Source organism: Balaenoptera physalus (genome assembly GCF_965194825.1).
Source record: "Balaenoptera physalus genome assembly, chromosome: 1".
Taxonomy (NCBI): Eukaryota; Metazoa; Chordata; class Mammalia; order Artiodactyla; family Balaenopteridae; genus Balaenoptera; species Balaenoptera physalus.
The window spans coordinates 140429218-140444959 of NC_138882.1; the positions used below are offsets into that span (position 1 = coordinate 140429218).

General features: G+C 42.5%; 1 protein-coding gene across 1 annotated transcript in view; it reads left to right on the top strand.

Moving 5' to 3' along the window:
* The first annotated feature begins 860 nt into the window (after nucleotides 1-860).
* Nucleotides 861-15742, top strand: part of JAK1 (Janus kinase 1) — a 143425-nt gene continuing 128543 nt past the window's right edge. Inside the window, exon 1 of the mRNA XM_082453359.1 lies at nucleotides 861-1101. The gene's annotated coding sequence lies outside the window, so the exon portion shown is untranslated. The remainder of the gene's footprint in view (nucleotides 1102-15742) is intronic.

Consider the following 15742-nt stretch of genomic DNA (forward strand, 5'->3'; position numbering starts at 1 on the left):
TCACTGTGTAGAATTAATTGGAGACTGGATTGAATACAGAGTGACAACTTAAGAGATGTTTGTGGTCCTTCAGATGAGAGATGGTGGCAGCTAGGATCATGTTGTCGGAACACTTAGAGAAACAAATGGACTGGAGGCATATTTAGGAAGTAAAATCACCGTGATTTGGTCGTAGACTGCCTATGAGGTATGAATCTGGCTATAGTGTGACCTTAACTAAGATAATTAAGACTTGTTTCCTCAAAGATAAAAGGAAGATAAAGCCTACTTTGAGGGATTATTAGTAAAAACTGAAAATCGCTGGACACACATTAGATATCAACAAATGTTTTTATTACTATTTATAAGTTTTAAAAAAACTTCTAAGACCTTGAAATACAGAATGGGTTGGACGTGAAGTAACCTGTTAACGTTGGAAGGTTAATTTCTTAAGTTGCTATTACTCTTACGCTTCACAAGCTCACCTCTTGCTCGGTGGCAACAAGGGGCAGAGGACTGTGAGAAATGCATCGCAGTGCACAAAGATGTGGTGAAGGGCACTCCAAATTCGAGACGGGTAAACCTATGGCCAAATCCTGACAATTTCACTTTCTGTGCTCGAAGATCTCTCTTCTTGTATTGGTGTTTCTAGAATACGTGGTGAAAAGAAGCGAGTGGGGGGCGGAGGAGTGAGCGAAGCCGCATGGGGGCGGGGCGCGAAGGCTAGAGGCGCTGGGTCCTGCGCGGAGGCGGTGCCGCCGCCTCCGCCTTCACCGCGGTCCCCGCCCCCCTTTCCGGGGGGGGGCAGCCGCGCGTGACGTCACGAGGAGGCGGGACCGGCCGCGGGGTGGTAGGCGGGGCCGGTCGCGGGGTGGTAGGTGGGGCCAGCCGCGGGGCGAGGCGGGAGGCGGGTAGCGCAGGCCGCGGCGGCCGCGGAGTAGCTAGCAGCCGCTGACTGCCGAGCCCAGCGCCCCAGCCCTGGTAGCCCACCCCGCGCCCCCTCCTCAGCCCCCGGCGCGTGTACGCTGGGGCTCTGGGGGGCTGGCCGCTTAGGGAGCGGGCCGCCCGACCCTGACCCGCTCAGTGACCCGGAGCCCCCCGGCCCAGGCGCACACGGAAGTGGTGAGTGTCACCGAGTGGAGGTAGAGAAGCCTGCGGCGCCCGGAGGCTAGGGGCGCGGAGCCCGGCGCTGGCGGGAGACGCGGCCGCCGCTCTGGGGCCTCGCGCGTCGCGCACCCGGGGCCGCTCCTCGAGCGCGGCTCTGGACCTGGGGGCCAGGCCGGGCCAGGGCAGGGTGGGGGCGAGCGGGGGCGGGCGGGGAAGGCGGGGGATTTCCAGCTGAGCGGAGCCGGCCGGTGCCGGGAGGTCAGGGGCCGGGGGCCCCAGGCCCGAAGGGGAAAGGTTAAGGCTCGCTGCCCCCTCCCCCAGAGCGCACACCAAGTTTTCATAAACAAGCCTGGGACGCGCTGACATCCTGTTTATACCACCCTGAGATACAGGCGCGGGCTTGAGGTTTGACGTCCCTCGCTGTTGCACCGAGAACTTGACCGCCAGCCCTCTGACAGAATTGCCGGGGAGCGGAAGGAGGATTTTTCAGGCCTCAGGACGGATGCTGAGGGTCTTAGCCATTTGACTTCTTTGCCATCTCAGCGAGGGAAAGTTTCTGGGATTTGGGGCCCTGTTTGGGGCAGGGGGGCGTCTGGGGACTCAGGAGACGCCCCCTTTCCTTTTAGGTTCTGTTGGGACCCTGGCCCCAGGTAGCGGGCGAAAAGTATGAAAGACGCTCACTGGGCGAGATGGCCAAGGAAGAGGAACAGTGAGAGCGAGCCACTCGGGGAATTGCGAGTCCTACTGTAAAGGGACTAGTTAACCGAAACTGGGGCTGGTCTCTGGCTCCATGTGTAATTCCTCAGACCCCATCCGCACGCGGTCGCCAAGCATCAGAGGGAGAGGTCGCTTTAGCAGGACTAGTAAACACCCCTCTCAAGTCACTCCCCTAGGTTCCAGGGATGTGGGCGCCTTGGATGTGTGTTTACCGAGGAACTTCTCTAGGGGACTAGATAAAGGGTATGATTATTGCCAGGTGTTTGTGCACATTTTTTTGTTTTTTTGGATTGTATATTCTTTGCGAATTCTTGTGTGTCCATGGGAAAGAGGATCCAGTCCTCCGTGCCACTTCTCTTAATACGTGGCTGTGAGCTGTCTTAATGCCCCTGGTTGGATACATGCTGTTGACTTTTTTTTTTTTTTAAGAGTCCAGGGCTTTTTTCTCAGTGGCAGGAGTTTACAGCTGTATAAAATTGTTATTACTTTTTTGAGGGGAGGAAAGCATTAAAAACCTGACATAGTTAACTGATGATATAATGCAGAAACAACTAGATACGATCATGGAGTGTTTGTTGGCTTTTTTTTTTTTTTTTAGAAAAAAGATTTGAGTTATGGGCATTTACACAGTGGAAAAAATTTTTAAGATGAACATTTTATATTGATTACATTTTTGTTCCTCGCTTTCCAAAACTCCATTTTGTGTTGTTTCTGGGTTTTGCTTTGGGTGACTGATGTTTTTCAAGACCAGGCAGTCGTTTTTATTGAAGGATCAATGTGTTCTTTTGTACTTTGTGGTGAAGGTTAATGGAGGCTACAAGGGTACCAGACACTTTGGGTACAATATGCATTGTAATATGGAGAAAATGTCTCCTATGTATAGATCCAGATCACATTTAAAGACGCAAGTACATCATACCTGCATGATTGTGGACGTTATGAATAGGAATAGTCACAACCTCTTAACTTTGCATATCATATTAACTAAGCACTTACACCGTATCTTAGTTTCTCTAAATAGCTACAAAAATGTATTTTTTTAATACTAGGATTGCAGTGTGACACTCCATGTTGAATAAAGCCAGTTTAGTTTCCCTATTCCACAGTATACTAATTGCTTATTATTATTGGGAAGTGATGATAGAGGGTGAATAAATAATACATACATAGATAAAATAATTCAAACATTTCCCGAAATATAACTACATTTTAATTTGTTGTAATTTAGTCAGTCTTAATATCAATTTGGCTAATGCTCTATATGTACTTGTAATTATCTTTCTGATCAATTGGTATCTACCTTTTACAGATGTAAGTTGTTAAGGGGAATTAGCTTGCAAAATGTTTTCAATTCAAGCATTTGCTAAAAAGCTGGTAGAAAGTAAGGAATTTTGAGGGCAAAGTTGCTTTTGCAGGAAAAGAGACTCATTAAATGGCATGAAGAAATTTAAGCTGAGTGCTTTTAAATGGGATAGTGAGGTCTGCCAGTTTAGATTCTGGGTTCACAAACACTAGTGGTTTCAGCTGCAGACCACAGATTCTAATAATGTTTTGAAGTTATCACTCAGTTTCTTCTGAGTAGCTGGAAGTAACACATATATTTGGACAGAAACCCAGCTGAAGCAAGTATTGAGAATGTATAGGTTTATACCCATTTTAACAGAGTGGACACTAAGGTACAACTGCATTAATAAGGTTTTTTTTTTTTTTAAAGTGGTACCTCCTTATTACTTTAAATTTTATGTATGTATGTATGTATGTATGTATGTATGGCTGTGTTGGGTCTTCGCCTCTGTGCGAGGGCTTTCTCCAGTTGCGGCAAGTGGGGGCCACTCTTCATCGCGGTGCGCGGGCCTCTCACTATCGCAGCCTCTCGTTGCGGAGCACAGGCTCCAGACGCGCAGGCTCAGTAATTGTGGCTCATGGGCCTAGTTGCTCCGCGGTGCGCGGGATCTTCCCAGACCAGGGCTCGAACCCGTGTCCCCTTCACCGGCAGGCAGACTCTCAACCACTGCGCCACCAGGGAAGCCCATTTTATAAGGTTTATTAACAAAGACCAAGGTCTGTTTTCTGACTCCTTTGTTGAGTGTTTCCTCCTCCCACACACATTATTTTATATATCTTTATTATGTATATACTTATTATGTTCTAATGGGGTCATTGCTTTTAGAAGATTTATCATCTGAGATGTGAGTATTTACAAGGAAGTTTTTCTTGTTCATTTCCACATTTAAAAAAATTGTTTTAAGTGGATAGGGAATTGATTAATTACTGAATCTTGCTGAGCAAGCAGCATCTGATGGTCTGACTTATGGTGGTCCAGTGTTCTGTGGAGCCTTATCATAGAATAAAGATGCCAGAAAGAACCTCGCAGATTCTTTTAGACCAGTGTTCCTCAGCTGGGTATGATTGTGCACCCAAGGAGATATTTGGGGTTTATGGAGACATTTTTGATTGTTAGAACTCTGGGGGTGGGGTGGGGTTGAGAGGAGGCAGTGTTACTGGCATCCAGTGGGTAGAGGCCAAGGATGCTGCTCAACATCCTACAATGCATGGTGCAGCCGCCTACAGCAAAGAATTATTTGGCTCAAAATGTCAGTAGTGCTGGTCTTGAGAAATCCTGTTTTGGAATGCCAGGTGGGTAACAAGAAGATCCTGGCTTCTGTCACGGCAAGCTGCTTCACTTCAGGCCCCTATTTTCTTCATCTGTAAAATGAAAATAAAAATATCTATCTTGACCGTCTCACGAAGCTGTTGGGAAAAATTAGCTAAATAATGGATGGAAACTGAAGTGCTATGCAAATTATAACTATTGTGAAGACTTTTTTTTTTTAATTGAAGTATAGTTGATCTACAGTGCTGTGCCAGTTTCTGCTGTGCAGCAAAGTGACTCAGTGATACACATAGAGACATGCTTTTTTATATTCTTTCCCATTATGGATTATCACAGGATATTGAATATAGTTCCCTGTGCTATACAGTAGGACCTTGTTGTTTATCCATGCTATATATAGTAGTTTACATCTGCTAATTCTAAACTCCCAGTCCTTCCCTCCCCCATCCCCCTCCCCCTTGGCAACCACAAGTCTGTTCTCTGTAAGACATGAATTTTTAAAAATAGATGAATTGTTATATATACTGGTCGTTGAGGAGGAAAGGGGTTGAGGCAGTATGTTGAATGCCAAGATTGGATGGTTTGATGTTACTGAATTCTTTGTTATTCATTTTTTTGGGTAGAGGAATTATTTAATGTAGTTATGTTATTATTAGAACATAAATTTTTTAACTGTATTATTTTTTTAAACATAAGGATTATTTTCTCACTATAATGAGGGAAAACTCGTAAAAAAATTAGAACATAGAGGAAAGTAGAAAGTAGAGGAGAAAAGTCATCCATGGTCTACTCCCTTTTCCATTTAAGGACAGTCACGTTCTTAGCAATTTCTTTTCTGTTAGAGTCATTTATATTGGAAGAAGAGTTAACGATGAAAAAAGCGGCAGTAGTGACCAAGAAAGGTGCTGTTCGTTTCTATGCCCTTCATTTTCTCTTTTCTAATAAATATGATGTACGGGCAGTTACATTATAGGAGACATTAGAAGAATTGGTTCACTATTTTTATACTTTGCGGGCTAACCTCCAAGCCGTGTTCTTGTTTGGCATGTTGTTTTCTCTCTGCTTCTTGCTCTCCCCTGAATTCAGCTAGGTGTGCCACTATTGCTTCCTGTCTCGAAAACCCTATGGTAACATGGGGTTTTAAGGTTTTAAACAGCTGCCATGTTGAAATGACCGGGTTTCTGGGGCAGGAAACTACTTCCTGTGAGTATTCTTTCCTCTGAAATGCACCAGCTTTTTTGGCAGTTTGAGGCAACAAGAAAGCATAAAACTTTAAGTTCATTTCTGTGGTATATTTACTTCTGAGGTTTTATGATCTGTGATTCTTAACAGCTGGCAGTGGGCACATTTTTTTCCTTGGTGCTCTGTGAGTAAACTGCCGATCCTGAGGCAAGACCTGCTTTAGAGCAAAACGAAGATTTCTTTAAGTCTACTCTAGGCAGAAGACAGAGCTGGTCTTTGTTCAGATATTTTTAATCTGTGGTAACTGAATTTACTTACCAGTAATATTCACACAGCACTTTGTTCATTCATTTATTCATTCAGTAAATACTTTTTGAGCTCCTGCTATGAGTCTCAGGCAGTGAATAAACAGAACAAAAGAGGCAAAAATCCTGCTTTTATAGAATTTACAGTCTAGTGGAAGACCCTTGAGCCTGTTCAGAGTTTCTCAGTTGCAGGTTATACACGGCAGCCACTGTGACTAGAGCAGGGTACTGAGAGGCAGCAGAAGGAGGTAGGGCTGGACATTCAGGATGGGGCCAGACTGTGAAGACTGCACAAGTCTGTGAGCAGTGTGAGGTCAGGGACTGTGACCTGTGTTGAATGAATGAACAGGGAAGATGGGAAGCCATTCACTGTTTTTGAGCTCAAGAATAACATCATTAGAAAATGAAACAGCTGTGAAGCACTGACAGTTCTATAAAGGGTCAGCTTCATTTGACCATTGTGCAACTCTTCATCCTCCCCAGCACAGAAAATATTCCTTACTTATCCACCACTTATCAACTGTTCAGAAGACTACTAGGAAATAGAAAATGCTTAGAGCCAAAATAGATGTCATGAAGTCTATATATGCTTTCCTTATGGTAGAGTAAAACTTATTTTTGGTTTGCTTTTAATTTATAAAGGATTTGTAGACAATCTACCTAACTGGTTTTCAAGTTAATAGGAGGTTGAATACAAAAAATGCAAGAGATGGGAATTGTTAAGAGGATGAATACAGGAAGGCACATTCTCTGAGGCAGGCAGTGTTAATTTTTATATTGGAAGTGAATGAGGAGAGGTTTATGAAAAACAGAGCCATAACTCAAAAAGTGAAGCACCTTGGGTGGGGCCATTTAGTGGAGGGGCGAATGCCATCGTAAATACCCTAGCATATTGAAGGTGTCACTTTCACAGTACAGTACGGTACAGTAATTGGTGTTGATAATGACCAGTCCATTAAGAAGAGAAGAGGTCAAGTTGTGGAGCATAATGGAAATGAGGCCAGATAGTTCTGGACTCTAGCAGAAAAGGGCAACCTGAGGGCTTGGGAGGTGTGCAAGTGTTGTGCAGAGGTGGGGGTGGAGTAAGAAGCTGCTGTCAGGATTGCGACAGGACAGGCCTGAAGAAGAGGTTTTCTTCAGCGGGAAAACCCAGTGAGGAGTCTTTGCTTCACAGAAGGAGCTTTCACTCTCCAGGGAAAGTGATTGGAGAGATCTGCAAGAGGAGGCTGCCTCTGCAAAACTTAAAAAGGGGAGCTGTGGCTATCTGCGGAGAAGGGGATAACAGCTGGAACCCACCAGTTGGGGTGGTGCGGGGGACTAAATCAGGTCAACTAAATTATGCCTCTAGATGGTACACAGACTGATTTACTGTATTTTAGTCTTGTTTTTCATAATCTGTGTTTTTGGAAGCTCTGGAGCTGGACTGTTGGTTTGATCCTAGCTGTAAGAATATGAGCAAGTTATGACTGTTTCCTTATCCATAAAATGAAGATAAGATAGTACCTACCTCTAAGATTGTTTTGAGGATTGAGTGACTACACCTAAATACACCTAAAGATTTTGGAATGGTGCCAGGTACATGTTTTGAGCTAAACATTTGTTAGCGCGTGCTCTCTTTTTTTTTTTTTTCCTCCTTATTGGTGAATATGCTTTGTGTTAAAAACAAAGAGCTCAAATTATATTCGGAATGCTTTAAGATGGTAGGGAAGTGTGACCCACTAAATGCAAAACAGAGTAGCTGATACATTCTACATTACAAAGGCTTCAGTTAGAAATGGATAAGTCAAAAACATTTAGGCACCTAAAGAAAGCGGTTTCTCAAATCTAGAAGAGTTTAGTATACAGACCGCACCAAGGTGGTAGATAAGTTATTTTTAAGAAAAAATGAGAAACAAAGTTGTTTTTAATTTAACTTTAAATGCCATCCAAGGTATATAATTTGGTAGGAATGTACTAGACTTCTCGGGAAAGTCAATATAAAAATACTGTGTTGCTCTCCCTGATTCAGTTTACTTAGCGAGTGGTGAGCTGTTGGCAGAAAGGCACAGGCATACCTGTTTGTAAAATGGTGTCTTCAGAGTTGTGTGGAAATTTAAAATCTTATAAATCAGATAACATGCTATGGAGTTTTGCTGTTTAAGGAATTATAAAAGTGTAAGAGAACTCTTAAATATATGTTGTTTCCTCTGAATGCTGTTTTATTAGTTTCTTTTTCCATGTATGTGTTGCATTCTCCTAAAACAAGATTTACCCCAAATATAAAATTGTACAGAAAGTTGGTCCTTCCTCCTAATCATATTTTGAATATATCTGTAGTTCTTTCTCAGTAATGTTTACGTTGCATTTATTCATATTCTCAAGAACAGTAGTTGTCATGTCGTTGGAAAAGAGCTCTTGATGATAGTCTCATCACATGTGCTTTGATACCAAAGACGTTAGCTGTCTCTTTTCCTTGTCTTCCTATTTGAGAAGGAAAATAACAGTAGAACTCCCTAATTTTTATTGGGTGGGGGGGGTGCAGTAGGTAGGGAAGTCCAGCTCAAATGGTGAACAGGCTGACCTGTAGGTATTTAAAAGAATAAATTTAGGTCTATTAATTTCAGGTACATTAATTCAGACAAGTTCGAATGTATAAAGTGGAAATAGATTAGAACAATTTGTAATTAATGCAACTCTTGTTTTTAATGGTGTTTCAAAGGGCTTAAGGGTATTAGAACTGACAACAGTTCATTCAGTTAAGCACAATTATATCTGCAGGCGTATTTGCACAGTTAATCTCAACTGTAGCAAGGCTGTAATTTATAGCAATTTTTTCAATTAGTAGAATTTAAAATAATCTTTTATGTTATGGTGAGAGAAAAGACAGAAGAAAAATAGGGAGAAAACAATCTGCCAAATGTATATTTTCCGAGTGAAAAATCTTGTTATTAAACTAGTTTAATGGATCACACACAGGGAGGCAGACAGATGTGACTCATACAGTAAAGAAGTGCACTGGATGTTTGGATGTTTTGCCAGGTACACCTGCAAACCCATTTTAGGGCTAATTCACAAAGTACAGACTTAAAAAAGGAAGATGCTTAATGCCTAAATTTAATATTCTGAACAATTTTGTTCTGGTAAAGCCATCTGTAAAACCTTAGGCAGGTCTGCTAATCACTGTATATCAGTTACCTAATTGGCAAAAGCATTTGATGTTTGGTGTTATCTCCAAAACACCCCATCTTTTTACTTGTTTAGAATGACCTTCACTCAGTTGGTCAGAAGTAGGAAGGGGAGGTCAGAGGAAGCCAGACTGGCCTGAACGTAAATTGTAAGCCTACTTGATGTGGATTTGGGAAGTAGGCCACTTGGGATGCACAAACTGGCTGAGATAAAAATGCTCTCAGGTTTTCATGTTCATTCCATTATGTAACAATTATCTGTAGATTGCATATTATGTGAGAACAAGACGGGCCTGGTTTCTGCCCTCAGAAGCTTCCTTGCTACTGGAAGACACAATAATTCAACAGTTATTCAACTGTTTGTTTTAATTATGCTGAGTACCTGGAGAGATGTCTTAGTTTGGTATAAAGCAGAGGTGGGGGGCAGTAAGAAGAGGGGGTCTTTGTGATACATTTTTTTTTTTACGTTGGAATCTGAAGGGTGAAGGAGTTAGCTGGGCTAAGAGAGTGAGGGGCCTGCTAGCGCGGGCTCACAGTGTGCGCAAAGGATCTGAGGTGGAACCAATACTGCAGCTGGAGCAGTGAGGACCGAGAGGCAGGCTGGTGAGGTCAGACTTGAGTCACTGTATGAAAAACAGAAGGATCCCCCCCACCCCCCACCACACCCGGAGCACCTCTGCCCACTCTGCCACCAAATGCCTTGAAAGCCTTACTTCCTCCCACTCACTCATTCTTCAACCCTTTGCAACCTGACTGCCACCTCCACACACTTGAGACTTATTCTTTGAGGTCACCAGTGACTTTTTGCTGTCACACTTAGGCCTTTTTTCTGCACTTGTTATCTAAAGCATTTGATGCTGCTAAACACCCCCTTTCTGAAAGATGTCCCACACCCCACTGCTGTCTGGCTTCTGAGACACAATACTTCTCTCCTTTCTGTCTGTGTCTTTGCTCTCTTCTCTTTGGTGTCTTCTCTTCCTCTCCTCTCTCGCCTGCCCCCGATACAGACTTTCCTAAAGGTTCTGAGAACGGCAGATCTTATTTATTCCTAGAACTGTGCAGATGACCTGCTTTCACCTGTGCTCCAGTTGTCCCTTTTATTCATATTCCTTCTTCTCCGCTCCCTACCTCCCCAAATACCGGCTGAGCAGCTTTAGGCACTGGCCAAGGCACTGGGGACACAGTGGGGAACAAGAGGCAGGGCCCTGTTCTTAAGGAGCCAACATTCTAAGATGTTAAACATGGCGATAAATAGGTGCCGTTAACGTGCGATAAAGAAAATTCAGTACGGTAATGGGTAGAGAGTGCTTAGGTGGGTGAGAGAGGGGCTACCTCTCAGGAGATGACATTTGGGCTCAGACCTGAAGGATGGATGATGAGCAGGAGCCAGCTCATGCCATGACCTGGAGGAAGAGTACCAGGCAGGGAGCAGCAGGCGCCTAGGCCCCACGGTGGGATGATCTTTCCATTTCATTCTGGGCTCCCTTACCTGCATGTCTTGTTGACACCTCCCATTTAACTGCTCCAGAATTAATATCATCTCTTTTTCTGACCCAGCCAACCCAGTGGATGATTCCTCTGTTCTTCTTAGTACTACCTCTGTTCACCACCCTCAAAACCAGTGGTCAGAAAACTTTTCCTGTAGAGAGGAAGACAGTAAATATTTTCGGCTTTGAGGATCATGCCACTCTGTGACAACTCCACAGTTCTGCCACTGCAGAACTAAAGCAGACATTGACAACATGTAAACCAACAAGTGTGGCTGTGTTCCAGGAGAACTTTACGTACGGATGTTGACATTCGAGTTTCCACTTGTCACAGAATATTATTTTTTTCCCAACCACTTAAAAATGTAAAAATTTGTACAGCTTCTTGGCTGTACAAAACAGGCAAGAGGCCAGATTTGGCATGTGGGCCCAAGTTTGCTGACCCCTGCCTTAGGTCATCTTGGTTTCTCACCCTGCTGCGTCCCTCCCGCGCCACCTCCGCCCCCAATCCAGCAGTCTGCCAGGCCCTCTGAGTGCTCCCTCCCAGTGTGTGGCTTCTTTGTCTTCTCGCCATTCCCTGCCTCTGACCTAGCTTTTCTTTACCTGGGGGATCACAGTAATCTCCAGCCTAGTCTCCCTGCTTCCAGCCTTTCCCTCCAGTCTGTCCTCCATACAGACGTTGGATAATCTTCCTGCAGCTTGACTCAGGTCACAGAATTTCCCTGACCGCAGCCTTTGGAAGCCCTGCGTTGCCTGCAGAAAACAGTCCAAATTCCACCTTACTGTAGTATTCCAGGCTCCTTGTCATAAGATTTCAACTTTTCAGCTTATTCTCCCATTTCTCTTCTTCTGTGCCAAAATAGATTGTTCACTATTTTGCATTTGTGCCTCAGACATTCCTCATATTTTTCTGCCTCCTCCTCCTCCTCCACGGACTTTGCCCGTGCCTCATGCTCTCTATCTGTCACAATTCTGTAACTTTCAAGGCCCCTTCAGATGTCCCTGTTCTCTCCGCCCCAACCCCCAACAAGAGGCATGTGTATACTTAGTGCTTCAGTGGTGTGTGGTCCTCTTTTCTAGGGCATTGTGTTCTGCCTTGTGCTTCAGTTCCTTTGTAGACTTCCCTCCACTGTGCAGTCCCAAGGTTCTTGAGGACAGGGACTTATTCATTGTAATATCCCCTTTCACAGAAGATACATGGGTTATTATTGAGTAGATGCTAAATCTTGTGTAGACAATTTGTAGAGGTTCAAAGTGGGAACATTTTTACTAGAAGGAGTTTGGCCAGATTAAATCCTTGATTCTTATATAAAGTAGTACAGTTTTGTGAATGATCACCAAGTATTTTGGAAGACTATGGTGGTATTCTTCGTCCTGTCAGTGGCTTAAATAAATAAGTTAAGGCAAATTTTTGATGTTCCTCTTCAGGAATTGATATGTTTCCTTTTATAAAAAAGAAAAAGAGAAAGACTGTTCTGTAAATCATAATGTTTCCTTGCCTGAAAACTCGAGGCCAAGTTATTTGCTTATTTTAGGTTGCTATTCATTTTTCTTACAGTGATCTCCCTGCCTCAGTCTCCCACCAGATCACTTTTCACATGTATTAAGTCCTCCTTTTAATGAATGGTTCTGTTGTGTAAGTCTTATATATTTATATGAGTAGCCCCAACTTATATTTTGGTGAGAAATAGAAATTTAAATAATAAATACTAGGCCCTTGGTTTACCCAACCTGAGGTGACACCAAGATGGTAAATATCTTGAAAGAAGCAGGCAAAAAGGCTCTGGGGCAATATGGGAATCATGATGTGGGTTTGGTGGAAAATGAGAAAAGCACTTTCTCAATCTTTTGGTGAACTTGTGCTTGGGGTAGCTCCCAGGTTTGTGGGGTGTGTAGCACATCTTGTCAAATGGGAAGGAGAGGGAGCAAGAGGATGAGACTCAAGATTAGGCAGCTTTTACTACGTCAGCTGTTTACATGCTTTGTATTTGATATTTAATTTAATCTTTTAATAGCCAGAGAGTTGGATCTTAATGGCATCATTTTCCAGATGAGCAAACAAAGCTAATAAATGGCAGAGCTGGAAGTCAAATTTGCAGCGCTCTCATTAAAAACAAAACAAAACAAAACAAAACAAAAAACTTTCTACTCTTCCACTGTCCCCCAGCTTTACTGAGATCTAATTGGAAAACCCTTCAACTCTTAAAAAAGCCTTCTTTCTATTGTCTTGTTAGTTGTCCCCCCTCCCTTTTATTTCTGACATTGGCATTTAAATGAGAACCCATGGAACGCGTTCCTATCCTGTTTTCCAACCTAATGCTTCTGAAGCAGTTTTAGGCTTTTGGAGAAGTGTCTCCAGCCACCTATGTTGTATTTGATATTGTTAGGTGCTAAGTAATAAAGAGGATCTGAAAGGAATTTTTTTTTTTTTTGACAGGGATGAGGGGGTGGGAGGTGAGACGGGTAATTGGGTTAATTTAGCTGTCCTAAAGATAATATAGTATTTTCCTGTGAAATATCTTTGATATTTTAATATCGAACTTGATTTACTGTTATTTTATATTACCTGGTTATTATGTAACATGTCCCACGATTACCTGTTTGGATCTGAGTATACTAGATGTGTTATGAAAAGCACTCTGCACTTAGAACCAGGAGGAGCCGGTCTTAGGCTTTCCTCTGACACTAGCTCTGTGATTTTGGGCTCATAATTGATCCTCAGTTTTTCTCAACTGTAAAGTGGATTTAATAGAACCTATCACCAAGGTGGTTTTGTGAAGGTTAAATGAGGTAGAACACTGTTTCAGACAGTGCCTGAGATTCAGTAGCATTTAATAAATGTTAGTTACCCACCCCCATCCCAAATATTGAACATTGCCAGAAAGTATGTAAATGTAATGTTATGTAACGTTTATGTGTTTATAAGTGGGGACTTGATAGATACATATTATTCAAGTTATGAACTTCTGATGCAGGAAGCCCACTTATGCAAATAGCTGGGTTCCCACTACTACAAAAGCATCAGTATAAGATAGTGGTTCGGACTCCCAAATCTGGAACCAGCATCTGTGGGTTTGAATCCTGCTTTATTTTACAAGCTGAGTTTATTTTACTAGCACGTTTTTCAACCTCAGTTTTCTCAACTGCAAAATGAGGATAATACCACTACCTTATAGGGTTGTAAGGATTAAACGAGCAAGTGTGTATATTTGTATACCAACATCCTATAAGGGTTTGCCACTGTTATTATTTGTTATCCTCCCATCTTCTCATTGTATAGACAGCCAGTAAGTCATCTGGAAAGTCCCTGAGATTCCCTCTCATATCTTCTCTGATCAGGAGAGTCCTCCATACATCATATACCTGTCTTTTCCCTCTGTCTTCAGTCTCTTCCTGGTTACTGCATTTTAGTTCATGCTACCCTTTTCTCATGTGTAATGCACTTTCATCAATCCCCTTCTTTGTACTTTTCTTGCCTAGACACTTAAAAAAATCTGTTTTTGTTTTATGTGAAACCCCAAACATTTTCTAATAGTGACTGAAAATCCCAGCTATATGTTCAGGATACTTTTATTCCAAGGAAGATGAAAGTTGTGTAATCTCAAGCAAATGAAAAAAATGTATGTAAAGTATTGTTTATGGAATGCTTATTCTGTGCCAGTCATTCAGATTAATAAACTGAGGCTTAGAATGGTTGAATAACATGTTTAAAGGCACCCAGCTTTTAACTGGGGGAACTTGGATTTGAGTTAGGCCAGGCTTACCTGGCCCTTGGTCTCAAAATCCCTGAGCTTAGTTGCCCTAAAACTATAGGCACCTCCTCGCCACTCCATCTGCACCCCTTATTAATGTACACTTGGCTTTCCCTCAAACTCCAGCTTTCAGATGACAAGATCACTCATGATTCTCGTTGGCTGCAGTAATATTTTCTGCTCATTTGCTAGGGCAGCTGTATAGTGTTTCAGATACTTTGTGTTAAATTGGTCTTTTGTGTGTTGGCTTGGAAACCTAACCACATTTATAGTAGTGTGTATTGGGGGAAAATGTGCTCCAGATATCAAACAACCAACTGGGAATGAATTTTTAAAAAGGCCCAACTGTTTATAAACTCAAGACTACCAGTGTAGTTGTTGGAGTATATTACCTTCGTTGATATACTTTAAAGGCTTATGTGTCATTCTTGAACCAGACACGTTATGGAATGGTATACACATTATTGCACTAATTCGCTTAGTTGTCTCTCCTCATCTGTGGCTGACCTTTGTATCACCAACCACTACCATTGTGTTTGCCACATAGTAGGGATCCAGTGAGGAGACCTATTTAGTCCTCTTTAAAAAATCAATGGTTTTTTATACTTTTCTGTAGCTAGATATATTTCAGTAAGAAAAAAATCGATGGAACGTCAGGCAACATTGAACGAGGAATATTGCCATGCAGCTACCAATCATATGAAAATACTGCTTATGCTTGGCCGAATTAAGACATTTACAGGTATTTGGGAGCCAGACACTTCTGAGAATATTGCTTTGATTATTGGGAGGCAAGGAAAGCAGTCAAACGAGTTCCTTCTTGGCTCGGAGTCTTGTTTACTTTTCTTAGGTTAGAACTGATAGCTCTAATGGTTTTAAGAGATCATGGAGACAGGTCTGCTATGAAATGCCAGCATATTTAGTTCTAAGTTTATAGACATTATCTAGTAAGTGCTGTTTAAGGGTTTGTAGCTACACAATGACCATAACATCTTATAATAATTTTAAAAGTTTGAAGAAAGCAAAGCCTCCCAGGGACACTTCCTTCCCCAGTTTTACAACAGAGAAAACTAAGAGTCAGAGCACTTAGTGACTCACCCAAGACCTCTGTGGGCCACCACTTTAGCATCATGCTCAGTTTGTGATTGAGTCATAAATGATACGGAAGGTAGTCAGATGTAGAACTTAGGTAACTAAATATGTACCCATTTGTTCAAATAGTTCTGAGACGTCTAAGATGTATTTGTGGGTAGGAGATTTGGAAATTGTCTGAGAGAAATTAGGATTATGTAGGGTCCAGTCATTACCTTGGATATTATGAAGGGCAGTATCTCGTGGGAGAAGAGATGGCAAACTGTTGTTTTCGGCCCTTGCCACACTGGAGTTTGCAGAGGTCAGGGACCAAGTCCCTCTTATTTATTCTTCTAGTCCTAGT